The 10251-nt window shown below is 40.3% G+C and overlaps 1 long non-coding RNA gene across 1 annotated transcript; it reads left to right on the plus strand.

Annotated features, from left to right (window-relative positions):
• Window positions 1–2659: 2659 nt before the first annotated feature.
• Window positions 2660–5269, plus strand: LOC149835225 (uncharacterized). The gene is made up of 2 exons (XR_016432607.1): window positions 2660–2812; window positions 5100–5269. It is a non-coding gene; the product is annotated as an uncharacterized LOC149835225 (long non-coding RNA).
• The last annotated feature ends 4982 nt before the right edge of the window (window positions 5270–10251 follow it).

Here is a 10251-nt window from a genome sequence, read left to right on the forward strand (position 1 = left end):
TGCTCCACTCTGATGCCAACGAACCGCTGAGAAGCCTCCACTGATCCCGTTTTTTTTTTTTCAAAAAAAAATGTAGAGAGAGAGAGACTTTTGAGGGTAGAGGGTAGGTCAGAGTCTAATATAGGTTTCTTTTTATTTTACTTTTATTGTTTGAAACTTTAAAACAGTAGCAGTGTCACTCTCTTAAAGTGTTTGCCCAGGAGAATGGATGTCACTTAGGGGCTCAGATGATAGCTACGGTCATTTCTTAAATGGCCAGATCCGGCTCCGTGAAAATGACTTTAGAATGGTTGTTCAGAAAGAAATAAGAGTTCGGAAGAATCTATCGTTCTCTTTTTTTAGGGTTATTTATAAAGAGTAATAATGCTAAATTGCTCGTGGAGCACCTACTCCCACGTACTAAAAATCATAGTTTAAGTTGTATCTTCTCAATCAGACCTTATACTAGTCAGAAAACATGCTTTGAATCATGTTTTTTAGATAACAATAATTTTTTTTGATATATTGTGAGACATTGATTTTTAAAAGTCTTAAAAAATCCTACATGTATGTTTGGGCATGATTGATTATTCGGAGTGGGTCTGATTCGAATCTACGTTCAAGGATCCGAAATCCTAACCGTTGGTTATAATGAGGACAAGTTGGTTAAATTGTATGAGTGGGGTGACGCCCTCCCAAAGCTGACAGCCCCAACGGGGGCTCCGCTTCTCTGGTAAGAACAGCACCTTGTTGGGACGTTGCAGGTTCAAAATCCAATGGTATAGTCGTATAGCTAGTTGGCGTCTGCCTAACCCCACCTTGTCACTCAATAAAACAAAAAAGATGACCGCTCCATGCAATGCTGAACCCAACCAAGCTGACAGCTCCTGGTTGACCTGTGTTGGACCGGACGGTTGTCCTTATCGAAGGGATGGTGCACGCCACGTCACGTGTCATATCCTATGGACGGGGGGCAGAAGAAAACGGTGGGTTGGCGAAAACAGCTGATCCCTTGGACTCAGGCATGGACCGGGTTTGTCCACATCGGTTGGTGTGCTCAGGGCTCCAAAGCAATCCCCACGCCCTGCCGTATGTATAACGAACCCACAGCTCGACACGTACAACCGACGTAGCCATCCCCGCGTTCTGCCGTATGTATAACGAACCCACAGTTCCACACGCACAGGCACAACCGACGTAGCCATCCCAGTGGCCTGCCGTATGTATGACGTACCCACAGTTCCATACGTACAACCGACGTAGCCATCCCCGTGGCCTGCCGTATGTATGACGTACTCAAAGTTCCACACGTACAACCGACATAGCCATCCCCGTGGCCTGCCGTATGAACAATGTAACTTACCCACAACTCGACACGTGCAACCGACGTAAAGATTGATTGACATGCATTCATTTCTCTCAGACCCTGAATCGATCTCCACTTTGTCCTTCACGTGCAAACTCTATAAAAACGGGCTGGATCGAGCCAAGGGGGTTTGCAGTTGCACACCTTCGCTTTCGCTTGGGGGTGGCCATGCATAATAATTGCATATTCATCGTAGCATGTGCGTGCATGGTAAGGTATGTCTATGTATAAGAGATTTGGGTGTGTGTGAAAGAGATAGACATGGCGTCTTTGAGAGAGAGAGAGAGAGAGAGAGAGAGAGAGAGAGGGGTTAAGGGCAAGCCATGGCGAGAAGAGGAGTGAGCCTTGAGATGCACTCAGCGGTGCACGACTCGGTAAGCTGTTCATATGGTTCACATGTCGTGCCACGCTGCGTGCATCTTTAGCCTTCTCTCCCTGTTACTTAAACGATGAAGACATGGAAATTTTCTTGCTTTTTTCGATTTATTTTCTTGAGGAGTAATACCTACTCTACTCGTGGTGATCAAACCAACAACCATGTGGAGAGGAGTGTTTTTTATTTTTTATTTTTTCTTTTATCGGCTATGGTCTTGGGGCTGATTTAGTGGGGGGTTTATTACTAGGGTATGTTGATGAAACCAACATCTTTTTATTATTTCTTTTGTTTTTCTTTTTGGAATTTTGAAACCATTTCCTTTCACGTAGTTATATCAGATCCTGAGGGATTCGGATCAGGTTATTTGACGACCTGAACCGTCCATCTACGTTCCACGTGGGTGAGCATCTTTTAAATGAAAAAGAAAAACACGGAACAAAAAAGATCCCGCTCTTCTCTCTCTCTCCTCCTCTGCAGCGTCGTCCCTCACCGATTACCTTCGCCCAAAATCGACATCCTCTGCAACGTCGTTCCTCGTCGGAGCCACTATCTCCAGACCTCTCTACCTCTGAAGCAACGCTCCTCGACGTGCCGGAGCAACCATCGCCCGACCTCTCGACTTCCTCTGAAGCGACGCCTCTCGCCGTGCTGGAGCAACCGTCGCCCGATCTCTTGACCTCCTCTGAAGCGACGCCCCTCGCCGCGCCGGAGCAACCATCGCCCGACCTCTACTCTAGACCTCTTCTGAAGAGATTCCCCTCACCTTGCTGGAGCAACCATCGCCCAACCTCTCGACCTCCTCCTTCCCTCTCTGCATCGAAAAAAAAAAATCAGCAGAGAGAGAGAGAGAGAGAGAGACAGGAACTCGATCTCTGCTCGACCTCCTCTGCAGCGAAACAAAAAAAAAACGGATCTAATCTCGCGCGCGAGTCCTGCAGCGAAAAAAACCCAGGTTCTGATTTCGCTCGTCCTGCACCGACCTCCTCTGCAGCAAAAAAAAACACACACAGATCTGATCACGCTCTCGCCCTGCATCGACCTCCCTCGTCCCGCCGGAGTCAGAACTCTGTCCGAAGGCTGCAATTTCTCAGGTAGGAACATTTCTCCTTCGCCAGAACCCTGTTCTGTTTTAGGGTTTTGGAGTGTCGCTGATCTTTTTTTTTATAATCTTGATATGTGATTTTAGGGTTTGATGACATCCGTTCGGGTCTTGCTTCTCTTTTTTTAGCATTTTTATTTTGGGGTATCCGGTTAAGCGTTTTGTGTTATCTTATCTTATAGAATGTTTTCTTTTTGACCTTTTTTGGCGATTTTTTTGGGTGCCCATAATTGTGTGCTACGTGGTTGTTGGGCGTCTTGGATAATAAGTGCTTATATTGATTCCGAGATATGAATCGAAGTTCGCTTCTTGCTTTGATTCCGCTACGATCATCTATTCTGCTGCTCGAGCATGTATGAAGCTGAAACAGAGCAACTCTCTGTTCCCCTCTCTCTCTCTCTTTCTTTTTCATTTATAATTTTGGTTTCAATTCGTGAACCATTCATTTGGCTTTCTTTAATTTTATAATTGTGATGGTATATTGCTCATAATTTGGTAACTATTGCAAAAGGATGATTTCCAAACTAAATCAGCTCAGGAAACTGGTTTCACAATACGTGAAAGATTTTTAGATTTGTTTACCTCCTTCGGCCTATGCGAGGCACCTCTGGAATTTATTGTGGAAAACCTTAATGTTTGTGCTGTGGATTGAATGGTTGTGTTCAATATGGATGTAAACTGGAATTCGTATTTAGAGCTATCATTAGCATGTAGCAGATATAGCTCATGCACAGACTGACATACTTTATTCTATGGTTTAAAACGATGTTTATTTTTTGTAAAGGACCAGCATAGTTGATTTAAATTCGCAACTCTGTTCCAACTCTTTTCCCAGGATCGAATCCTCCTGGCACATGAGGCTGCTGTTGCTTTATCATGGTTGGGGCACGTATCGCTGAGTGGTCGTGTCCTCAACCCGGAGTTTTCCCTCGCAGGGGGGCGGGCCTATTAAGTGACCCGGTTCTCGGTGAGGGTTCCTTGAACCTTCGTCATAAAAAAAAGTCTGCAAACTCTTTTGTCAAAGTCCTAATTTGAATGAAAAAATGTGTCCAAGTTTATCATGCTACTACGAGATTGATGTAATTTGTGTAGAATCTTTTATGAAAGGCTTAGATGTGATACGCGTCTTGAAGTCTGGAGTCATTTTAGATGAAAGAACATCAGAGACATTCAAGATAAGAGAAAAGCTACAAAGATACGGTGACAAGAGGTCAATACAGAATGACGTAAAAACAGAGTAAAAAATATGTTTCTGTTTTGTCTCTCTTTTTCTTAAAATAAGATAAAAGCTATTGAGATATGGTGACAAGATGTCCCATAAAACGACACGAGAAAACAAAGTAAGCTTCTGTTCTATTAGGTTTTTTTTTTTTTCAAACAAGAGTAACAAATAGATTCAATATAAAGGCACGAAGGCAAATTTGTTTCTGTTATCTAAATTAACATGGTGACGAGAGCCGTAAAGATGTTATTTTACGAAAAGGCATTTTTTACTTTTGTCCACAGCCCCTTGAGCTCAAGAGGAACTTCGAACACTTCGGCCCTTTGTCTTTCCATCTCAAAATGAAAACTCTTCTTCAATGCTGATCATGTAATTAGCAAGTCTTTCATGTAAATGAGCTCTCTCTTATTGATTTGACTTTAGAAATATATTATGATATTATTGCATATAGATGCACTGTTTATCCAGAAAAATGGTATAAGCTGGGATATTGCACTATATACCGTGTTCTCCCATTTTTCTTGGTATCCACTCGGATCTTGTCGGATTTCAATCCTATATATAATGATTACCATCATCGTCCTTATAATAGGTTTATGTTCTTAGTTTAGCTTCTTTTTTAAGGTGGGTTGTCTGGTTTTATTTTGTTCTATTCAGTGTTTTTGTTCAGATTCATAATCTTGGTTTAGTGTTATAGATAACTAGTCCGCTATTTCTTTTCCTTTTGGTTATAGTTGAATGATGGTTATAGAACTTTTGGGTGGATTGCCTGTAAAATCTTTTTTCTGCACATTGAATCGAAAGCTTATGGTCAGAAAGTGGTTTTTCTTTTCTGCCTTTTTCTTTGTTAGACCTGTTGTTGTAATAACTGTTTTTGTTTTTGTATATGAAACAAATTTGCCTCTCAGAACTAATAATTGACCTGCAATTTGGATTTTCCTTTATTTAGTTGCTTTTGTATAATGCTCCCTGTCACAAGGACATTCACGTACGAAAGGTTTGTCTTTTGCTTCTATTGTTTGTCGGGAACCTACATAATGATAACACACTCTCATAGATGTGTGTCCATGTGATATTTTCATGGCTTTGCGAGGTGAAAACCTTCAGAAAGATCAGAAATGCTTGCAAGTATTGGAACGGATGATGAAGCCAATGACGTGGAAGACCATACCTTGGATGACAAAAAGGTTATACGAAATGCTAATCATTTGCAGAAGATTCAAGAAATGTTACTGAAGATTGAAAGGCTTGATGAGGAGCTGAGAGAAACTGCTGTTGTGGATGTTGCACTTTATGCTGTTGTTGTGCATGGGAGTTCAGCACGTAAGGTTCATGCTCCTGCTAGACGCCTGTCAAGGCTTTATATTCATGCTTGCAAGTTTTGGAGTACTGTTGTCAAAAGTGCAGTTCCAAGGCTTGTTTTCTTTTATTTTCTTTTCTTTTTTTTTAGTGATGAAGTTCCCTGCCAAATCAAGTAATCTCCGGGTGGGGTCATCGACATCCAAGCCCTTACGAAGCCCACCAATGAAAGACACCTGCACACCCGGTGGGAGTCGAACTTGGGACGAAGGGGTCAGCATCTTCTGCCCAAGCCCGTTTTCAGGGCTTGTTTTCATTCTCCATTTTTTGTGCATGTGAAACAGAAATATTTAAAGCCAATTCGTTAAGTACGATGCAGAATGTTAATAAATCCATTAGAAAAGTCTTTGACAAACTTTTCCCAATATTGGCATGTGCCGAATTTTATAAAGTACAATGCAGTGTAATTCAGTGTATTAGCAAATTCAGTGTAAAGGGTCGGCCTAGTGGGTACTGCAAACTGCTCAAGAGCATTGTTCAATTGCTTATCATGGGTAGAGATGTGACCCATTTGAGTTTCAATTTCAAAGATTTGTATGTTAAAGTTGAAAGCAAGAGACTGTCATGCTAAGCAACTCAAAAGCAGAGATGTGCCTAAAGATTTGTATGTTAAAGTTGGGTAATTACAAACTTCGAAAGCAGACCGTTTAAGCGCACAAGCAACTCAAAACATGGCAGTCTGAAAGACTCACATCTGTTGGAATGAAAAATCTTCAGCCTTCACACTTTGAGGTTGATATCCCAGAGGTCAGTATCAGGCTTTCATATTTAGGCCTTTCTGTCGTTATTCTTGTTCATGAAATGCTAAATACAGACATCAGCATGATGCTGACGTTAGATTCGTAATGGCCACAAATCATTTTGATAGCCCCTGTCCTACTGGTTGGAAACATGTAACTAGGTGGACAATTGTATTTGATAGAGCTCTCTAGTGGGTAGGGGTGGCAATCGGGGCAGGTTGGTGAGTTCGGTTAACGGGTTGGTAGGTCAGAATACCTCAACACGAACATAACCCGTTTATTAAACGGGTCGGATGTGGCAAACATGAACACGACTCATTTATTAAACATGTAACCCAACACAACACGATTAACCCATTTAATAAACGGGTCGTGTCGACATGATTACACGACACGGTGACCCATTTATTAAATGGGTCAACCAGATAACATAGATACGATAACCGACCCGAGTAACCTTAATAACACAATTAGAAACACACACACACACATATATATATATATATATAAATAATATAATACTTTTTTTTCTGCAAATCTCAATATGGAATTATACTACCAACATTAACATAAAACTTCAACATAAAGTCATATATATAAACGGGTTGTGGGTTGACGAGTTCGTGTAAACGGGTTGACTCGCCCGCCTAACCCATTTATTAAACGAGTCAAACGGGTTGGCATACCCCTAACACGAACACCACTCGTTTAATAAACGGGTTAGGCGGGTTGACCCGTTTACGACACGAACCTGTTTAAGCTAAACTCTAACCTGGCTAAGAAGCGGGTTGGTGGGTCGGGTCAGATTTTGCCACCCCTACTAGTGGGCTAGGTATTCCAAATCATTCATTTTTTTTAAATCAAGCTGGGGTTAGTCCGATCCCTGCCAGTTATACAACTATACCATTGGGTTTTGAACTTGCAACGTCCCAACACAAGGTGAAGTGCACTAGTTTTTATCAATAAAGAATTAGAACAGGTTGAGTTAGACTGAGTTTCATCCGGGATCTAATGCTATATGCCTAGCCAATTTTGGGTACAGATCCAACAATACCCAACTGCTTATCTTCCAGACTCAGATCCGGTTACGACCCTCGTTGGGAACCGACCCACTTGCACCTTGACCTGAGCCACTCTAATATGCAATAGAACTTTGCACTGAAAAAGTATAAGCAAAATCATTTCTTCTGATGGAATATAATTACCCAACAAAAAGAATAATATGCTATACAGATTGCCCAGAAAGCCATACATCATAAAGGCTCTGCTTAAGACAATAAGCATGCCATGCTTTAGTTGTAAAAATAATAATAATAATAAATAGAAGGGGAATCAAGAATACCAAATCTCAGATAAATATCTGAAGAAAATACAAAAGTAATAATTTTCTTCTTTTGTTGGCTTTTTGTCCACCTGAAGCAGTCCTGTTGGAAACGTTTTGAAGAAACATAGCTTTGGCTTCACAATCAGAAGTAAACTGACCAAGTGCTGCTATTGTTGCAGTGCTACCTCCCACCTTCTCAATACCCCTAGAAATCATGCATATGTTGTTGGCTTCCACAACCACAATGACACCTTTACTGAAAACAGAATAAATACTCTGTCTTGTTAGCCTTTCTTGAACTTGGAGGTGTTATCCATGAAAGTTCTCACGTGGGAAGGCTAAGGTGTCAGATTTTTTTAGAAATCTGTACCCAATCCCATGTCAAGCCTTTCTTTTGCATGTGAATGAAACAATCAATGCCTCAAGGATTAGTAAGAGTGTCCTATGCAGCACAGCTGCATATGGATCTGTATACTGGTTGGCTCTGGGATTGACTGTGATCAGAGTATGAATGGATTTGGTTGTCTATGTGGGTTGGACAATGGTTGTGAGCTACATGTGATTGTCACCAATTTGACGAGGCATCATGAGTTCAAAACCTTCAGAGGGCGTACCTTGCCGCAAGGTCAAAGCAGAGTTTTATTTCTTGGTGAGCTGACCTAGCCCTCAAAAGAAAAAAAATGGCCACTTCACCGTTATGTCTTTCTACACATTGTTGAGGATGCAATCAGGTCAGACTCGGGATGAATCATGTGGGTAGAGAATAACTTGGTTTCATTTGTTTAACCCAGGCAAAAACATTGGCTGGAAGTTGAAAACTTTCAAACTTTTGGTGTCACATGAATTAGACCAAAAAGTTTGGTGGTTATTTCAAAAATTAAAAAAAAAAAAAAGTTTGCTCGAGACACTTGGGAAATCCAGCAGTTCAAAACCTGGTTCATAAAATCTCGGTAGATGTTTATGCTATCTTGTGTATGCATCTTAGTGATCTTTCACTCCCTCCTGCTGATGCTACCTCTCTTTTGCCGCAATCTGGGCAAGCGGCTCCGGCATGAGCCCGTTTTATCTGTCTGATGTTCTTTTCTCTTCGGCTTTCTTTATTTGTTTTGGCTTTTGCTCTTGTTCAGTTCATGGGTTCAACATTTTGTTGATCTTTCATGAGTGGTAATGTTGAATTACTTTCTTCTCTCTCTCTCATAATGGTATAATGATCATATCAGTGGTGCAAACATGCTAAGTGAGCTTTTTTGTTGTTCTTTTGATGTTTTTTCATGATTCTGACCTCATAGATGTTTTGGGTATGGTTGATTTATTAAGAATAGACATGGGGATCATGTGTTTTTAATGAAAAATGATATCTGAAAACTCAACATTTTACAAAGGTTTTGGTTCATTGATTTTTGGAACCATATAAAATCAAAGGCGTAGATCACATCTGTACCATCAGAAATTAAAAATAAAAATGCCCCAAAACCCATTTAGCATGTTTCATTCAGAATATTTCATTTAGCGTAATTATATCACTACATAATTTAATACCCCGAATGTTACTTTAAAATAAAAACAATATTTAGAGTCCGGTTCCAAAGAGCGTGCCATGGCATATACCCTGTAGCCACGTCTAAAGGCAATTTGATGATGGAAAAATGAGAAGAATGCCATCCTATTTTGCCCTTCTATGCAGGCAAAAAAAGGGTTAGTAAAAATGTGTAAGGACAGACTCTCTCTCTCTCTCTCTCTCTCTCTCTCTCTCTCTCTCTCTCTCTTCAAATCAAATCAAATCAAAGAACGTTTTTTCTCTCCCTTGAATCAAAGCACAATATCGAGGTTTCTTTTGAGTTTAGATCATGTTTCGTGGTTTGATAGGCTTGTTTGAATAAGACTAATCCATGAATCATCATCCATTACAGACTTTGCTAAACCACATCAGGCTACTTGATCTAGTTTGAAAGACTATTATGAATTAAGTGCTTTAACCGTTCAGTCATTAATGCTTTTGCAGAGAGTTGTCATCAACAATTACTGTCTTTAGAAATGCGATGAACTCGAAGTAATCAACCGAACATACAATGAGATGAAATAAAAAATTTACGAGCCAACAGACATATCAAACCTTGTCATAATGAGCCCGGTTGTGGGCTCATACAAACATTTATCATATAACAGGTGAGTAAACACCATCAACCATCACAAGAAACATAACACCTACAAATTCACAAAAAAGTGCAAATCAACACCCATTTTTATTCCAAAGGAGAAGCAGTAAACCTCTCTTATTTTTACCAAACCAGTTCTTACATAAATAAGGAAAAGGTCACTCTCATGGTGGAAATCTTATTTATTCAAAAAGTAAAGCAGTAAGATTTACAAAGTCGGTTTCTACAAAATTAAAAAAAAAGGGCACTCTAATCTCAAAAAAATAAAATAAAAGCACAAATTAACATCCATTGAAGAGACCCACAAACCACACCCTCTTAACTCCTTCGACACCGTGAGAGAGAGAAAGAGAGAGAGAGTCTATAGCTCACCTAGCCACCCCAAACTCACAAACAGGAGAAGTTGTGAGGTAGAAGAGTCTGGCCTTTACACATTTGTTTTAAACGTTTTTATCCTTTTTTTTCAGTATGAAAGTGCGAAATGGGGAGGCATTTTTCCCATTTTCCCACCCTCAAATTGCCTTTACAAGTGGCTATCAGGTATATGTATCCTCTCCCTCAAACTGGACTCCAATATATAAGGAAATTATTTTTTTGGACATCCAAATTATGTAGTTTCTACAAGGTTTA

The sequence above is a fragment of the Nuphar pumila genome, chromosome 6 (genome assembly GCF_984573655.1).
Source record: "Nuphar pumila chromosome 6, dmNupPumi1.hap1.1, whole genome shotgun sequence".
NCBI lineage: Eukaryota > Viridiplantae > Streptophyta > Magnoliopsida > Nymphaeales > Nymphaeaceae > Nuphar > Nuphar pumila.